Here is a 19,832-nt window from a genome sequence, read left to right as displayed (position 1 = left end):
GGTGTAAACACAAGTCACACAGCACCAGACATGCCACAGATATGACAGTCCAAGGTCCTTGTGTAAAAGTTTGTGACACCGAACCATCCTTGCGAGCCCATGGATAAGGGAGGCAGGAGTGGCATATGTGAGTCAAGGACCCCAAGCAGCAAACACATACACAAGACAAGCCTGAAGGGCCCAGCTGGAACAGACAGTGGATGCCTTCAAAAGCCACAAAGCGCCGCACCGTCACATGAAAGCACAATAGCCAAGCAATTTTAAACTAAATCAACTATTAACTAATTACACTAACAATGGAAAACCTACATTACCTAATTAAACTAACTATCAAACAGAAACTTAACTAACTAAACTAAAAGAAAAATCAAAAATGGCCACATACGACCCGGGGGGGAGGGGAGGCACCCAGGAGGGGGGAAGTACAGGGTGCTGCTCAACATCCACATGCGATGATGCTGAGCCAAAAAAAAAACCTCCATGGTCTCAACGCCTGCACAGCCCGACCTATGTGGGAGATAGATGGTCGTCCGAGTCTGGCTCATCCTGTAAAGGAGGACGTGGCACAGTAGCCTGGCCACGCCTAGCTGCAGCTTGCCCCTCGTCGGCAGCAAGTCTGCCGGACGGGTGAGCCTGGTTCTGTGTGGCGATGTGACGTAGGTCTGCATGCAGAACCTCACGTGATACACGTGCTTCCTCTTGCTAGGTAGCACATGTAACACGGAGTTCCTCCTGCAAGGCCTGGCTGGACAACCGCTGCACCTCCTGGCAAGCCTGTAGCTCAGCCGAGATGATACGCTCAAGCTGTGCAAACCTCTCCTCTGCCTGCTGCCTCTGGGACATCATAAGGACACCCAGAGTGGATCTGAGGGAAGCATACTCCTCCCTTAGGGCATCCATGTGCGCCTCTGCGTGAGCAGCAATTGCTTGACGCAGAGACAACATTTCAGCCTGGCGTGCCCTGTCTGAGGCTGCCATGCCCAGCCTGAGCGAGCGGGCCATGGACCGTGCCGCCTGCTGCTGGAGAAGCACCTGCCTAGCAGGGGGGGGCACAGATCGGGCCACACGCTCCATGCTCTCAGCGATGTTCTCCATTGCTGCCCCCTGCTGTTCTGATTTGGCAGTCATCTCTTGCTCCCACTCAGTATACTGCGGTTGCGCGCGGCGACCGCGTTGCCGGGCTTGACCCCTGCGGGACTCAAGGACCAGGGGTCTTCGCTGTGTTGGCACCGCCCGCAGCTGCACGACTACATGCCCCTGTCGACGTGATGTCCCAGGCACATTAGTGACTGGTGTGGAGGGTGACCCTGCGTCCCGATCCACCACGGGCGGAGGAACCAAGACTGTCTGATCCCTCAGTGCAGGTGTCGCAGACAGAGGAGTGTCCACATCAGAATCACTCACCCCTGACACATGGACTTGATGCTCATCCAACTCAACATGGACGTCAGAGTCGTCATCAAGGCTGGACTCATAGGCAGCCAGAGACAAGATGGACTGTAGCACTTGGGGGTTTTAGTGGCCTACCACCCCACGACCCCCACTAGTGCCGGGTTGATGTAGCGGTACCAACCCTGTGTCTGGCATGACAACACCATCCTCCACCTCCATTGTGTCATCACCTGAAAAATAGAGAGAAAAAAGGTCACTACACATGTCAGAAGCACACAACACACACACACACCGACGGCAAACGCATCAGGCAGACATGTGACACACAACATATAACCTGCCATGCATGCTGGGTCAACTTTGAATTGCTTCTGTGATCAGACCTGTTGAAAGGTGGCAGTTTCCATGGAAGTGGGTCTATGCAGTGCAGAAAATGTGTACGCCACTCACTACCTACATGTACAAGGACTCCATGGTGTGTGCCAGGAAATGTGAAGGCAGTGCAATGTCAAATTCAGACATCACGTGCATTGTGCATTCAATGTGTACCATATCTAGAAGCCAAGCACCCCTTCACCCCAGTACCAAAGCAGGGATGCCTAGCATGGTATCAAAAGGCTTACCATAAACCTGTGTATTGACAGGCAGTGTTGACTGTAATCAACAGCTGAATGTGATTCAAGTGACAACACTGCAAATGATGCAGGGACAGTAAGCAGGACACATGATGAAAACTCTGGATTCCGCCCATGTGTGAAGAAGACACAACAACAGTTGGACAGAGTCATTGGCCATTGAACAGGCTGAGGCCTGTGAGCCACACAGATTGTCAGACCCTAAACATGTGTGCAACGCAGGACTGAGCCACAGTTGACATGGGAAGGCTGATGAGATGGCAGGCAATGTATGTAAGCAAGGACTTGTATTACAGTGATCATCCAGTCAAGGACACATAGGGGCATGCGTGCAATGCACATGGAGCATGAATGGGCACTCATGTCCCTGCGGGAGATTTGACCTATGCACAGTACAAGTGAGATACCCTGCATCAAGTACTAAGGCTGTACCACACGACATATGTTTGGCAGATTCTACGCCGGAAGTTAGCATCTACACAGGACGCATGAACAAGAAAGTACACATTGGCAAGATTGAAGAACACCAGTGCAAAGGTGGAACTGGGGTGCAGAGTGGCGGAGGAGGGGCAAGGGAGCATGCCTACATGGAGTCCCCGCATGCAGGCAGAGGAGACATGCATGACGGAAGCATTGCATTACTTACACATCAGAACCATGTACACGTTACATGTAGCGTCAATCATGCACAACATATCCCACAAGTGAAACACACACGTACTCAACAAACACGCATCAAGACTCACTGGACTGGGCATCAAAGTCCAGCATCTCTCCCACTCCTTCGACCAATTCAGGTGGTATGAACTCCGCAACGAGTGCCTCATGCGGAGTGAGCTCTTCCTCCTCTGGTGCAGGCCCACCACCAGTCACCAGAGTCAAGTTGTAATTAGAGGCACGCTTAGCCTTAGTGCTGTGTTTGATGTCATTCCAACGCTTTTTGCACTCTTGCGCCGTGCGCACCTCATGGCCGAATGAACTGACATGTTCCGCAACATGCTTCCAGTGGGTGTCACGTTGGGCAGCCGTAGTCTGACTATTGGCACCAACTAGCATGTCACGGCTGTGGCCCCGCACGTAGTCCACGAGAAAGTCCAGTTCCTGCTTACAGAAAGGCTTCTTCCTCGACGTGCAGGAGGTCGTGGCTGTGTGTTGGGTCCCAGCCTGTGCTCCAGGTGCAACCTTCCTCCTCTTGGACTGTGGCGCAGACCCTGGCTGGCTAATGCCGCCCTGTCCAATATGGCCAGTGGGTTCGGTGGATTGAGCCAAGGGAGTGGCAGGTGGAGGGATGACCAAAGGCCTGACTTGTGTCAGTGGCAGCTGGGTGCCCACTAATGGACCCTGCGCAGCAGCACCAGCTGTGGCAGGGTCATTGACCGCAACGGTCCTGGTTGGCAGACTCACAACCGGGGTGCTGTTGGGTGCATCTGCCCCTGCACTTGCCAACAACCGGCTCTTCGGGGCAGCAAATGACATGACTGCCCCAGGGACACGTGTCTTGGTCTGAGCAGCCCGGCCTGCCCCTATGGTTTCCCCCCTGGCCTGTTGGAGATCTACCAAGGGCTCTTCAAGTGCCAACGCAGCCTGCGCTGGCAGACCCCGAGCCTGGGTGGCGGTGTCCACAGCTGCACCTGCAGCTACCACTACCCTTCGACCCGTGGCAGTCGATGGAACGGACTGCCGGGTCACACGGGCGCCAGTGCCAGATGCAGAAGCTGCATCCCCAGAACCACAGGGGGTGGTGGCATGACTGCACCAACACATGGCACAACATTGTGCTCAAGTGGCGCACCCCTGCCTCTTCCCCCTCTGTGGCCGCCCTGGACACCCTGGAGTCCCCCTACTCCCTGGTCACCATGGCCACGTCCCCGACCACGCCCGCCACGAGGAGGACGCCCAGCTGAGGCACCCCTCACCTTTGGTGGCCTCCCAACCATGGCACAGATGTAGTAGTGCCGGCACAGATGGAGTGGTGCCAATGGCAGGTGTACACCACAATTGACCTGGGCAATTGGGGTGAAGGGGGTGGGAAGCAAGATGTTAACAGCCCCCCTGCACCTGCAAGGCTGTATGTGACCCCGGTGATGTAGTGACGGGTCACGCAACGCTCAGGCACCCCAAAACTGCAGTAAAACCATGCACGCAACCCTGCAGCCTACGTGCGTGGATTCAACCTCCCGCAGTACGCGGTGGCACCCAGTAACACGAATAACGCGTACGCGTGGGACACGCAGGCTACTATGACATCGAAAATGGGTGCGATACACAGGGGCACCCGCAGTGGGAAAAAGAGCGTGTGCGACTCACCGTCTGACTAGCGCGATGCAGAAAAACTTGCGTAGCCAATACCCCCACCAAAAGAAGAGAAACGTCCTTGATAGCTGTGAAGTTGTGATGGCGCGCAAAACAACAGGAAGCAGCAACACACGCCGGTCTCCACGAAAGGCACGTACAGCGAACTGCCGGGCCCGCTTACCTTTAACCTGTGCTGCAGGAAACGCACGCATGCGTCACGTCACTTACGCACATGGGCCCTTTCCTCGTATTACACACGGACGTGCAGTTTTCCATGCGCGCTGAAATGCCCATGCATGCCTGTGCGCATCACTTCACAGGGGCGCTTGCGCTTGAGGGGCCTTCTGTCCAATGAAATTGTGTATGCGTGCAGACGCGCTTACGCGCTAAGGGCCTTTCCTCGAATTACACGCTGACGTGCCGAATTTTCACGTGCCAAATCACTCCGTATCAAGCTGGCCACGCTTAAGCACATGGAAGACCACGCTCCTGCCCAGAAGGCCGAACTACTGCCCCCCAGAGCCCCGAGCACGCTCCCACCTGCCATCTGCTGCTGACTGACTGCCTGCTGCCCACGTGCCCTGCCAGTTGCTGCCTGCACATCAGCCAGCTGTGCTGTTGCTGTGACCACCCCTGCTGGAACCAAAGACTCCAGACTGGGATTCCATCGCTCCACAGCCCAGCCCCAGGACCCAGTTGCCCACCCATTTCTGCTTCTGGGGTTGTCATGTTGGGCACTACAACATCTGGCACCACTGACAACCCCCGGCCAGAGAGGCAGAGGGGCACCAGCTTCAGTGCCACTGAAGTTGGTGTCCTGGTGGAGCAAGTCCTGGGGCAGTATGATGCCCTCTTTGGAAGTTCCCACGCCGACAAGGAAGGACGGACTCGGATCTGGACTGACATCGTGACTGCCATCAACGCGGAGGGGGTGGCAGTCCGCGACTTCCAACATGTCAAGAAGCACTGGGAGGACTTCAGGTCCAGGACCCTGAAAAAGGCCCGGCGCCTCTTGAAGGCAGCGGATGCCAAGGGGCGCCGGGGCCACTTGTCAGAAGAGCAGATGAGGGTCCTGGAACGCATATCCCCAGCGCTCCACGTCCAGGTCCTTGAGAGGCAGACCCGTCTGGAGTCGAGCAGTAAGTGTACATGCATCCTGATTGTGAGCAGTGCGTGTGGTGATGTTTCAGTAGTGTGAAGGTTGCACATCTGTTTGTATGGGGTCGAGTATGGGTGGGGGTGTACAGGGCTGTGGGGCTAACACATGCAAGGGCTGTAATGTGTGAGACATGGATGGTGCTTGTGTCTGTAGGCTTGCATGCCAAATGCAGTTGTGTGGGCACACATGTTTGGATGAATGTGTATGTAAGTAGACATGTCCGTGATGTCACGCATGTATGTGATTTTCAGCTGCATGTATCAGCACTGTGTACATGTGCATTTGTGTGTATTTGACAAGGGTGCAACAGTGATGCAACATGGATGCATGTGACAGCGGGATGTGGAAGCCTGATTGGCAGAGGTGTACACATGCATGCAAGTGTGGTGGTGTGTGTACATGTGTGGTGCACTTCCTGTGTTGCATGTGATGTCTGGCTCAGCTTTGCCTGCTCATGCTGTTGTATGTGTATGGATGGTGCTGGCAGTTGCGATATGTCTGTGGTATGGCTCATGTGTGCGAGTTGATATGACATGTGTGTTGGGGATTGTGATGGCATGTCTGAGGTTTGCCAATGCCACTCATGTACAACTGTCATGTGTGTATGTGTCCATTGTACAGTGCCCTGATGCCTGTGTTCTATTTCTCCCTGTCTGCAGCGTCAACTGATGAAGAGGGCGGAGAAGGTGCTGTGGAGCACAGCGGCGGGGATCACACCGCCAGCCGGAGACGCAAGGCCCTGCTCCCCTCCCATGTTGTCATCTCGTCGGGGAGTGAGGAGTCCGGTGCCGCGTCCAAGGCCGCAGCTGCCGGGGGGAGGTCCAAGAGACAGAGGTTGTAGTTGGACTCCTCGGCAGCAGAAGGGGCAGCTGGGACCCCACAGGGCCCAACGGGGGAAGATGGCACGGAGTCATCCAGGTTGGTGGGGGGTTTGGTGGAGGAGGAGGCCGTGCAAGCAACAGAGACGGGGTCTGGAGGTGGGGATCCCACTGGTGCTAGTGGTGCAGTGCAGGACCAGGGACAGGAGGCAGCACAGGCCACCACGGAGGTGCCTGTGTGCAATCCTGTCCCTGATCCTGTCCCTGCATCATCTTGCACCAGCAGGGATGCCTACGTCCAGACCTGTTTTCATGGAGGGGATGAGCAAACGACAACTGGCCTTCCTCTGCCTGCGGACGTGGCTATCCGGGTCTGGGTTGAGCCTGTCCTGACTGGTGTGGCGTTGCGTCAACGGGCCATGCGAGGTGACCAGCAGTCTTTTCATGAGGAGACTGCACGTCATCTCGAATGGCTCGTTGACCACGTCAGCCTGCTGGGAGAGGTCACGCAGGCCGGATTCCTCCGTTTGATGGGGCTTGCTACGACCCCCTCCTCAACTGAACCCCCTACGCGCCAGTCGTCCTCTGTGCCATCTTCCCACCCATCAGTCACCTGGGTGCCCTGTGAAGCTGCCTCTGACTGTGCGGCCAGGCTGGTGGAGGAGGCATCCCTGCCACAGTCGGGAGTCGGACGTCCAGCAGGGGTGGCCACATCAACGACTGCACCCCAGCCGGCGGAGCATGTGCAGACAGCAGGAGGCAGTGCATGGGCAGAGGCACAGCAGCAGCAGCAACGTGGTGGGAGCCATGAAGGCTCGGGGCCTTCAACATCGGAGGGGCAGGCATCGGCCGGAGGGCAGGGGGACCCAGGACAGAGAGTGTCTTCCGTGTGGCAGCGGTTGGGCCACGCCATAGATGCGGAGCGGCAGCGGGCGGAAGAGGCACGTCTCACAATGGTCAGGGCGGAGAACTCCATGCGGAGGGCCCTGAGGCGGGCTGAGGGCCTCGAGGCAATCTGCAGGGTGTTGGAGGTGGACACGTCGACGGCCTTGCGGACCCTCGGGGCCATGGAGGAGGACCGCCTCCGGGACATTGAGTAGGAGTTCATTTTATTAGTTAGTGTTGTTAGATAGGTTTCATTTCTTTTGTTGGGGGAATGGACTCTGGCTTGTTCGTCTCTACATAGATCACTGTTGGATTTTATTTTTCTTTCACAATTTACCCATGGAGCAATGGCTTTCAATTATTATTTCCCATTGGATTTTTTTTTGTGGACAGTGACTTTGGACACCATTACTTTGGATTATGATTTTTGGTTTTGCTTTTTTTTACGGACATGCTTCTTTTCATTTTTGTACATTCCCATTTCTGTTTCTTTATTTTTGAATCTATTTATGTTTCCTTTAATACATATTTTTTTATCGAACTTCAATGTGTAGTATCATCTCATTGGTTTCATGCATATCATGATATGGGTTTTGAGATTCACTGACACCCATTGGGTGTATGTGAGGGACATGTGTTTGTTTCAACACTTGCAATTGGTGTTCTGTCATGTAATTGCCATTTCTGAGTGGGTGGATGCAATACTCGGTTGGGTGTTTTGCATTTGGAGGCTGACCATAGGGACCAGGGATCTAGATTGTGATGACATGTTGGCTGGGGAACATGAGTTGGGGCCTGCTGGCAGGTGCCCCACAGTGCTGGGGGGTGGGGGTGGTGGGGAACATGAGTTGTACATGGGTGGGGGCCTGCTGGCAGGTGCCCCACAGTGCTGGGGGGTGGGGGTGGTGGGGAACATGAGTTGGACATGGGTGGGGGCCTGCTGGCAGGTGCCCCACAGTGCTGGGTGGGTGGGGGTGGTGGGGAACATGCGTTGGACATGGGTGGGGGCCTGCTGGCAGGTGCCCCACAGTTCTGGGGGGTGGGTGTGGTGGGAGACATGGGTGGGGGCCTGGTGGAGGGTGCCCCTGCACTGCTGGGGGGTGGGTGTGGTGGGAGACATGGGTGGGGGCCTGGTGGAGGCTGCCCCTGCACTGCTGGGGGGGTGGGGGTGGTGGGGAACATGCGTTGGACATGGGTGGGGGCCTGGTGGAGGGTGCCCCTGCACTGCTGGGGGGTGGGGGGGGTGGGAGACATGGTTGGGGCCTGGTGGAGGGTGCCCCTGCACTGCTGGGGGGTGGGGGTGGTGGGAGACATGGGTGGGGGCCTGGTGGAGGCTGCCCCTGCACTGCTGGGGGGTGGGGGTGGTGGGGAACATGAGTTGGACATGGGTGGGGGCCTGCTGGCAGGTGCCCCACAGTGCTGGGGGGTGGGGGTGGTGGGGAACATGAGTTGGACATGGGTGGGGGCTTGCTGGCAGGTGCCCCACAGTGCTGGGGGTGGGGGTGGTGGGAGACATGGGTGGGGGCCTGGTGGAGGCTGCCCCTGCACTGCTGGGGGGTGGGGGTGGTGGGGAACATGAGTTGGACATGGGTGGGGGCCTGCTGGCAGGTGCCCCACAGTGCTGGGGGTGGGTGTGGTGGGGGACATGGGTGAGGACCTGGTGGAGGGTGCCCCTGCACTGCTGGGGGTTGGGGGTGGTGGGAGACATGGGTGGGGGCCTGGTGGAGGGTGCCCCTGCACTGCTGGTGGGTGGGGGGGGTGGAAGACATGGGTGGGGGCCTGGTGGAGGCTGACCCTGCACTGCTGGGGGGTGGGGGTAGTGGGGAACATGAGTTGGACATGGGTGGGGGCCGGGTGGAGGGTGCCCCCGCACTGCCGGGGAGTGGGGGTGGTGGGAGACATGGGTGGGGGCCTGGTGGAGGGTGCCCCTGCACTGCTGGGGGGTGGGGGTGGTGGGAGACATGGGTGGGGGCCTGGTGGAGGCTGCCCCTGCACTGCTGGGGGGTGGGGCTGGTGGGGAACATGAGTTGAACATGGGTGGGGGCCTGCTGGCAGGTGCCCCACAGTGCTGGGGGGTGGGGGTGGTGGGGAACATGAGTTGGACATGGGTGGGGGCCTGCTGGCAGGTGCCCCACAGTGCTGGGGGGTGGGGGTGGTGGGAGACATGGGTGGGGGCCTGGTGGAGGGTGCCCCTGCACTGCTGGGGGGTGGGGGTGGTGGGAGACATGGGTGGGGGCCTGGTGGAGGCTGCCCCTGCACTGCTGGGGGGGTGGGGGTGGTGGGGAACATAAGTTGGACATGGGTGGGGGCCGGGTGGAGGGTGCCCCTGCACTGCTGGGGGGTGGGGGTGGTGGGAGACATGGGTGGGGGCCTGGTGGAGGATGCCCCTGCACTGCTGGGGGGGTGGGAGACATGGATGGGGGCCTGGTGGAGGCTGCCCCTGCACTGCTGGGGGGTGGGGGTGGTGAGGAACATGTATTGGACATGGGTGGGGGCCTGCTTGCAGGTGCCCCACACTGCTGGGGGGTGGGGCTGGTGGGGAACATGAGTTGGACATGTGTCGGGGCCTGCTGGCAGGTGCCCCACAGTGCTGGGGGGTGGGTGTGGTGGGAGACATGGGTGGGGGCCTGGTGGAGGGTGCCCCTGCACTGCTGGGGGGTGGGGGTGGTGGGAGACATGGGTGGGGGCCTGGTGGAGGCTGCCCCTGCACTGCTGGGGGGTGGGGGTGGTGGGAGACATGGGTGGGGGCCTGGTGGAGGGTGCCCCTGCACTGCTGGGGGTGGGGTGGTGGGAGACATGGGTGGGGGCCTGGTGGAGGGTGCCCCTGCACTGCTGGGGGGTGCAGGTGGTGGGGACATGAGTTGGTGGGCAGTTGTGCAAGTTGACATGTGGGTTGGCTGGGGGGAATGGCCATGGTGAATGGGGTGCCTGCAGGACATGTGCAGGGTAGGCCCCTGTAGTGTATGCCACATGCAGGTGCCGTGGAGGGTGTAGAGGAAACACCTGGGAGAACCCACACGTGCAATTCACGTGTGGTGCTCCCTGCGCACCCCTGTAATACACGTACCCTGATGGAATCGCGTGTGATACTTTCTGCGCACTCCGAAATACACGTAGCCAGGACATTCGCTTGTGGAACTTCCCGCGCACCCCTGATATACACGTACTCTGCTGACTTTGCGTGTGTGACTTCCGACGCACCCCTGGAATACACGTACCCTGCTGATATCGCGTGTGTGACTTCCCACGCACCCCTGGAATACACGTACCCTGCTGATATCACGTGTGAAACTTACCGCGCACCCCAAAATACATGTAGCCAGGACATTCGCGTGTGGAACTTCCCGCGCACCCCTGATATACATGTACCCTGATGGAATCGCGTGTGGAAGTTCAAGCGCACCCCTGTAATACACGTACCCTGCTGAAATCATGTGTGGCAGTTCAGGCGCACCCCTGGAATACACGTACCCTGCTGAAATCGCCTGTGGAACTTCCTGCGCACCCCGAAATACACATTTATTTATTTGCATTTGTTAAGCGCACTTGCAGCCCATGAGGCATATAGCCTGGACATTCGCGTGTGGAAATTCCCACGCACCCCTGGAATACACGTACCCTGCTGATATCGCGTGTGAAACTTCCCGCACACCCCGAAATACACATAGCCTGGACATTCGCGTGTGGTACTTCCTGCGCACCCCTGGAATACACGTACCCTGCTGAATTCACGTGTGAAAATTCCTGCGCACCCCTGATGTACACGTACCCTGCTGAAATCGCGTGTGGAACTTCCCGCGCACCCCTGAAATACACGTACCCTGATGGAATCGCGTGTGAAACTTCCCGCGCACCCCTGAAATGCACGTACCCAGTTAAAATGACGTGAGGTACTTCCCGCGCACCCCAGTGATACACGTAGCCCGCTTGCTGTACTGGTACAGGGTTAGCGCAGCCCTTTGCGCTGGATTGGGGATTTTGATGGCTTTTCCCTGCGCGAGAGGCGTTCTTGGGGGCGTAACTGGCGCTGCTGCAGGGTCGCTGCGCCACTGTGTGCCACGGCTGGTTTTGGTAGCTGGAATCCATGAATACGCTGTGCGCAGAAATGGGTTTTGGCACACGCGGCTGGCGCAGGGATTCGCACGCGCACACTGTGCGCCAGCCGCGTGCGCCACTTGTGCGCTGAATTCTATGAATTACCCCCTTAGTGTGGTACCAGCCCTTTCAGCCTCTTCAAAAATAAGTGGCTCAAAGAATTCTTCAGGTGATTGGCATGTACCCTCCTTTGGAGTATTTCCTTTTTCTGCCTGTGTTTGGTCATTGTTTTGACTGCCCAGGGAAAAAATCATAGCATCCCCACTTACTCCCTGTTTACTGGTATTCCCCATGCATGAGTCATTTTTCTTAAATCTGTCTCTTTGTTCTCTTGGAGTTTCAGGTTTTCTTATTTCATTTGTACAAATCTCCAATGTTTGATTTAGCTCTAGGTTAAACCGTACCTCTCTTTTAGAAGTATTTGCACTTTCTGTTACATGTTCATTTACTGGCATTTTCAGTTTTAAATCATTAGACATCTCAGAGTCATTATGCAAAATTACATCAGAGCAATCTGTTTTTTCGGCGCTGTAGGTATCATGAGTCACTTTTCAGAAGAAGCCCCCCGGTCATTGCTATGGCCATCAGCCCCCTCCTTTGATGACTGTTTTTGTGCTGTACAAAGCTTCCCTATTTGTTGAGCTAACATTTTCACTTGGGCCTCAAGGCACTGGAACCTTTCCATCTCTCTAGAATCCTCCCTCTGTGGCCTAGATCGATATTGGTTGCTTTCTCCCTGATTGGATCTATTCTGATACCTCTCAGGTGAGTGATTTCTATTGGGATAGTTTCTGAACTCTTGATTCATTTGTGGAGGGGAGTGGGGTGCACCCATCCTTTGGTTGTAGTCCCCTGGTGGGGAATCATTGTACTAACGTGGAGTGTAATTCATGTTCTGTCTCATGTCCTGTCTCTCATGTTGTGGGTACTGACCCCTATGTTGATTCCCATTATCAGCAAATCGATCCACATATCGGGGTCTATCCTGATTACCATATATAATGGTGTTGGGATCAAATTTGCTCTGTGTCCCCAATGTCTGGTAGGGACCATCATTTCTTTGATCTTGATTTTGTCTCTGATTATAGTTAATACCTGACATATCAGGCCGATAGCCTGCCCGGGGCCTATCTCCTAAATACCTAGGACTGATGTAGCTCTCCCTATTACTAGGATCATGTGATTGAAACATTGGTGCAGTGTGATGACCTTTGTTGATTAACCCTTTGTTCAGGTGCCAAATTACTTTTATCTGGACTTTGAGCAGACTCAAGGGACATTTTGGCTGACCTGATTTCCATCACTGTTGCTGAGGGTTCTTTAGATTTAGGTCTAGTATCTTTTATTTTATCACTTTCTCTACCCTGACAATAGAGTACCTCATATAGTTTTGTGCTTTGATGCACAATCCACTCAAGGGACTTGTCACAATCAAATTCACGAACCAATTGGGATATGATATCTTTCTGCCCATAGAAGTAGGCGGTTTTAAATTCATTAGAATTGAGGTCAAAAGATCATCAAAGCGAGAAAATGCTCTTTTTAAGTCTTGTAAAAACTGGCGAGGGGATGTATTAGGCCCAGCAGTAAGTGTGTAAGCAACTTTCTTTGCCTCCTGTAATGACTGGAAAGGAGAAAAATGACGCCTAATTTCTTTTTCAAACTCCACCCATGTCATATTTTGCTGTTCATTTAATCCCCTTATGATGCTGGCCGTCGGAGCATCTAAAGTTAAATGAAAATATTGTCTGTACTGTTCCTTAGGTATCTGGAGTGCTTTAAAAATGTCATGAACCACTTCTAAGTGATCCTCAATGCAGCATTCCCCTCCTTTTTTAAATGGTTTGATCAGAGCTTTAATAGATATCATTATTTTTATGGGGCTACTTGTTGCAATGCATGGAATTGCACTACTTGGTGACTCAATCCTGGTTCCAGGTGTATGGGATTGGTGGCTGCCCCCATTGGGAGTATCAAATCCCCCAAGGGCGCTGCAACCAAGTTCAGTCACTGGTCCAGTCACTGGAGCACTAGCTCTTTGGGCAGAACTAGAATTCACCTCCACTCCATTGAATGTAGTACCCTGCCGCCTCTCCTGGGACCTGGGAATGCACATTTGTTGTTCTAAGTCTTAGCACTTTTTAAGGAGCCTTCGTGCTTCATTTTGCAGATAGTTGTTTTCATCACTCATTTTATTTATTACCTCCTGCATGTCACACATTTGCATTTGGCATTCATTGAATTCTTTGTTTCTCTTGTCTCTTTCTTGAATCATTTTAACCATTTCTTGCTCTGCACCTTGGAGATCACTTTCTTTTTCAAAATGTTCTTTTTGTAAAATCTGCATTTCTGAAACAATCTCATCTTTATCCTGTGTAATGTGATCCACTAAGGCTTTTAAGTGTACCAATTCTTGCTCACTGTCTTCAAACTGTTTCTTGCTTTTGGACAACTGAATATCAAAATTTCTGCATTTTAATTGCATGTCTTTCTGACATCCTTCTAATTCTGTTCTTAACATCTCCTCTTTTTTACTTGCCCCATCTAAGTCAGTCTTTAACCTGTTAATTAGCTGGGTATCATTTTCTTGCATTCGCAGGGACCTATTCAAAATAAACCATATTTTGGCGCATAGCCGTATTAAACAGTCTTTCTCTGCACTGTTATCGGCTGCATTCAATAACCTTGTAAGGCAGACCTGAATTATGCTGCCTTCTGCAAAAAATATTGTCTAGTTTATCTTTCTGCACCTCACCCTGAATGCGGTCATGCCATTCTGAGGTACTGTTCGATGACCACGTCCCATGTGCAAACAACTTTGCCTCTAAATATTGCACTAAGTTTGAGAATGTGGTTTCCCTTTGTGACATTCTGAAATTCGTTTTTGGTGACACACTGTTATTATGAAATGGGTTCCCTTTAATGTACAGATAGCAGTGTGAGACACACTTGCCACGCTCGGTAGGTGCTCTATGATCACTTTCCCGGCCTGCAACGCACCATAAATATGTATGGTATTTTGTATAGATTTGGGGCCTAGCAGTATTTTCTTACCGCCAAAATGAAAATAATTAAGTAATAATCACTCTTTGCATTCCGATTAGATTTGGTATATAGTAGTACAGTATACATACATTATTTCAGCACACTGATACATTTAGTGGCATACATTATGTTGGTATGCGTTATTGGTGGTATTTCTGGTGAGCATAATTCCTTTGTTTTATATGTGGCCCCAATATCCTGAACCCCTTATTTTTGCTTAGTTTGTTCGTGTGATCACTAGAGAGGCCTCAGGCTTACATTTCAGGAACACCACATTTTCAATTGGAGTGCCACCATGGGCTGTCCTCGCTGTCTTATCTACGGCAGCGAGCTAACATGCGGTATTTATCACCAACTTATCTACATCGGTGAAATATGTCCAGGGCCTCTCCTTCTGCTGACTCATGTACCTCCAGCAGTAGTCTATTTCATTATATTATTATTATGTTCCGTCCAGAAAACATAACTTATATACTGAATGGAATCATGCACACAGCTACCGCTAAGTCTTATTTTTCGCTAGCTTAAAAATTACAATTGCACTGTCTAAACCTCTCCCCATATTATCAGTACTGTAATGGTAGATGCACAAATAAAAGAGAAAAATAAAACACACTATCTGTCTGCTTTGAGTAATATAAAAAATTGCATTTCAACACGATCTTACTCTTTTTACAGAAATAAATGGAAATTGCACAGTAACAACCTTATCTGTAACAAAATGAAAAGAGAGCGGCAAGAACATTTTCAATTTGCAACATTAAACCTGTTGATAAAACACTGGAGTTCCCTCTTCCACGCTAACTGAATAGTTTTGCACACATACACACTGCCCCCACACTCTGTAATATAATTACCAGGCCTGTCCAGCATGTGCAGTTCGTCGGCTGGTCGCCTTCTGGAAATGGTTCAATGAATTCTTCTTAAATCACCCCAGCAAGGACGAGCATCTGCCGTCACTCAAACCGGGGCTTATTGACTGGAATTCCCAGTCTCTGGAGCAGTGCACTGGGATCTCCTTTTTCAATCAGGAAAATGCCCAGCCACCAGCCAGGTCTTTCTCCCATCTGTGTAAAAAGTCTTCTCTTCTCCTTTTTCCCGAGATTCATTAGCAAAGCTCTGTTACAGCCTGCCAAACGAGTTCAACCAATGAAATTCTATCATGTCCTACCCTCCTTCTCATTAACAATGGCTTGGCTTATACAGTTGCAACTGTAACCAAACTGATTTCCTGCTTATTCGAGTCTTTGCTTCCTGCAAATACTGTGGACAGAGCGCAGATAGAAGCAAAGAAAAAAGAAATATGGATGCGCGTTTAAAATGACTTTCAGAGCCTGTCATTTTCCATTTCATTTTGCACTGGAGAACACATTATATTATTAATGGTTTAGAATCATTAGTATTGTTAATTAGGTTAGTTCCTTAATCCTCAAATGTGTCTCCTGCAACAGAGGAATTTCAGGTGGAGAAAATAAATATATGGTTTTAACTGTGAAAACAAATTATTTGCATTTTAAATGTGGAAATCGTTTTTGACTGAATAGCCTGTTTTTCATTTACATGTCCATGTCACACTGGCAACACATGCCTTGCTGTACCGCATTATAGCAATGCACCAAACCCATGCAGTGGTGCTGCATAAAAAATAATGCTAAATACTCTTACAGGATCCATGAAGCCAGCAAAGACCTCAGTGAGTTTGTAGAGACCTGTACTATATTTTTAAAATACCCTGAATAACTTTCCAGGTAATGTGCCTCTGGAAAGTCCTGAAACTGATTCTACCAAATCAATGCTCGACCAAAGTACATTTCCATGACCCCAATGATAGAGTTCTCCATCTGACAACTAGAGAGCTATGAGAAGCACGGGAGGGACTGGCAATGTTTGGCCTGGGTGCAAGTATAATGTTGTGGCCCATGGTTCAGTGGCCCAAGCCCACAATGCAGAAGCCTCAACTTCTAGTGCAAGTAACCTGCATATGCCCCTCTCCCAACCCAAATATTCTCAAGTGTAATACCATAGAAATTGATTGACATGATTTTCCTATTATAATCTGATGAAAGGAGGCTACATATGTGTTGGTTATGTTATGGTTTCATAGAAACAATTACCCAAGAGACCGTCTCCCACAACCCAAATGTAGTGAAATGATTTAACCAGGTAAATATCATTTGGTGATGTGGGGAAGCTGGGAATTGAGCCCAAATATCCTAGTGTCCCAGTTTCTAATTTAACAGCAGACAATATCCCCTCCTATATTTAGTTTTAAACAGATTCAAAGTAGTGGGGAAGCTAGCATATTCCTTAATAGTACCAAGCCATGGGGTGTGAAACCACATCTGACACCCTATGTAACTACCACCACAACCCCAAGAACCTAATATCCTAACTTGGAATCCTGAATACCTATAACAAAAGAACTGCACCTGGCATCCTGCCACCCACCATTATGCATTATGTAAAAAAGTGTTGTTAGAGTTATTTTGGAGTACCCCTATACACTATAAACCCATTTGAATGAGACTTTTCATACAGAAAGAAATGTCATGGCTGGGTAGTTCTATTTTTGAAAGTTACTGAAAATGTTGATCAGTGGGGCCAAATGATTTGTTCGATATCACACAATGTGTGAAATGTGGAAGGTGGACTGTTGAGCCATGGTTTCTTGGTTCCTCAAATTTATGACATGATACTTAATCTTCTCCTAATCCATCTTTGGTTTTAGAACAAACAACACACTTTCTGCAAAGTTGTTATTCAAAGCCTTCTTCATCAGGTCCAGTTAGGACTCCATGAAGCCAGCAAATACCTTGGTGTGTATGTAGAAACCTGTATTAGAATTGTAAAAGTCCATGTAGCACTTTCCAGGAGATGTGCCTCTGAAAAGTATAATAAATCTGACTTTACTATTTTTCAATAAATCTGGTTTTCAACGCACCAAATCACATGATAAAGCAACCTGACAAAATGTAAGCACATTCTTAATAGAAGCATGCATTCTAAAAGTAAGCAAGAATCACTTTGTCAGAAAAATTTCATTATTCAAGCCAATACCACAAGCAGATGCCTTGGCATGTATGTTAGGCAAGAATGTCAAAAACATTCACTTAATCTACTCAATCTACCATTTCCGTGTTCATATCACTGTCTCCTTTACTCTGATTTCCTTTCTTATCACCTTCTGGGTCCTTTCCTTGCTTTTCTTCGTTAAAACATGTTCAGTCTCCACGTCCCTTGCAATTCACATACAGACCTCCGTTTCCTAGTGATCCATCCTCCAACCTATAACTCAACCCCCTTCCCTTGATCATATTGCTCAGTTTCAAATTCCTTGCCACTTATGATATGATATAATATGGCATTTGTAACGCGCCTATACACAAGTGTTTCAAGGTGCAATGAGGCAAGGTAGGGGGAACAGAGGGAGGCCAGAGACAATGCCAAGTGACATTGAGATTGTGCAAGTGAAGGGGAAGGGGAGGGGAACAGTTCCAGGGGAAAGGGGAGGGGGCAGTGCTGTGCATGGGATCAAAACAATAACAAGAGGTGCGGCCAGCAGGTAGCAGGTGCAAGGGTAAGTGCAGACAGCAGGTGTCCACAAGTGCAGGTAGGGGGTCTGTAGGGTTACAGATACAGACCCAAGTGCAAAGGTTGCCGGGAGGCAATGGGGGTGTAGCCAGGTGACCAGTGCAGTACCAATACAGTACTTACCCCTTTAATTGGACACCACAACAAGGCCATTCTTTGCTACTCACAACATTAGGTGATGGTAGACCACTAGAAGCAGTGGTTGTAGTTTCTTTTGTGAATTGTGGCATTGGGGCATCTACCTAGACAAAGCTAAGCTAAAGACACCAAGAGGAGCCGGTTTCCATTATGCAACCAAGTTCACTATCCTGGAAAGGTGGCTTCTTACTTCGATTCATGGAGGCAGAGAAAGCTGTGAGGGTAGTCTGCGTGGGAACTAGTGATGGAGGGAGAGTAAGAGAAGACCTATTATACTTATCTGTGTTTACAAGGAAGGTGGTGTTTGTGTGTTCATGGGTTCTGTGTTTGTGTTTCAGTCTGTTTGACTGTTGGTATGTGTTTGCGTGTATTCTTAATTGTGTAACATGTATGTGGGAAAGATGTAATTCTGTTTATGGAACTGTGTATCTCTATGTGTCTATATGTTGTTAATTTGTTTGTACCAACCACAATGCCAAGATCACAAAATCCATTGTACATGGCAAGCATGAGAAACATGCATAATTGAAATGACCTAACTTAAAATACATACTCGATCTAACAGTTGGGAAGAGAAGCACCACCACCTCCCAAATTGAACCTCAACCCAGAATATTAAAGAAATGTATGAAGGAATTGTTAACAAGCACTGTATGCTTAGGCACTACTCTGTTGAGGAGCCAGTTACATATTGCCCAGTGGTGGTGGTCAAGTACAGCATACATTTATATACAGGGTGGACAATTCAGAAGATTCTGATTTGAGGGAGGCTTGAGCGCTTTGACAGTTGATGCAAACAGCCAAGTTTTGAGGGCTCTGCGGATGGCCCAGTAGGATTCTTCTGCTCTTACCGCAAGTTGGAGGGCATTACATTGCTTGGCCACAATAACTGGGAGGTTTTTCACTCCCGCTTTGGAGTGTTTGAATTTCGATTGCACCAGTTTGTGGGTGTGAGGCTTTCTAGTGTGTCTGGAAGAGTGAGTTTTAGTAATCTTTTGTACCAGGTAAGGCAGGTAGGAGTTGGAGATGCCCCTGTGAGCGATAGTGAGTGTCCTGAAGGAGATTGTTTCGCAGATGGGGAGCCAGTGTGCTGCTCTTCAGGCGGCTGAGATATGTTCTGCTCTAGGAATGTTCAGGGCCGCTCGCAGAGCATTATTTTGGATAGTCTGGAGTTTTTTAATGTTGTGGGCCGAGGTACCTGCGAAGACAGTGTTGCAATAGTCCAACCTGGTGCCGACCACCGCCCGTGCGATTATGAGGCAGCTCTCAGTAGAGAGGAAAGGTCTGGCAGCTTTGAGCAGTTTTATTGAGTAGGCTGCTGCTGCTCAGGTGGAGATGGCAGTCACTTGGCAGGTTAAGGAGAGTGTTGCGTTGAGATAGACCCCTAATGTTTTGATCGCAGGCGACACTGATATAAGGGTGCCGTCAATGATGAAGGCTGCGTAGTTCAGGTCGAGTTTTTTCAGCACAGTGGTGGGTCCAATGAGGAGAAGTTCAGCTTTCTCATCATTGAGACATAGGCCATGGGTAGCCTTCCAGGCTTAGATGGTAGCATAGGTTGAGCTCAGTGTGGCAACATCGTTAGTGTAATTGCAAGAGAGGGGGAGCAGAATTTGCGTATCATCAGCATAGTTAGTATGGGCTATTCCAAGGGACTCTAGGAGGTCAAGACGTGGCTTAGTGAATATGTTGTACAGTATTGGCAAGACACATGACTTGAGGTAACCGATAGCTGATGGGGGTGGGCCCTGCACAAGCATTTCTGAGAAGACTCTCATT

The sequence above is a fragment of the Ambystoma mexicanum genome, chromosome 2p, assembly GCF_040938575.1.
Source record: "Ambystoma mexicanum isolate Mex_15411 chromosome 2p, UKY_AmexF1_1, whole genome shotgun sequence".
NCBI classification, from domain to species: Eukaryota; Metazoa; Chordata; class Amphibia; order Caudata; family Ambystomatidae; genus Ambystoma; species Ambystoma mexicanum.
The sequence above is the reverse complement of the archived record's forward strand: the minus strand, read 5'-3'. Positions refer to the sequence as shown.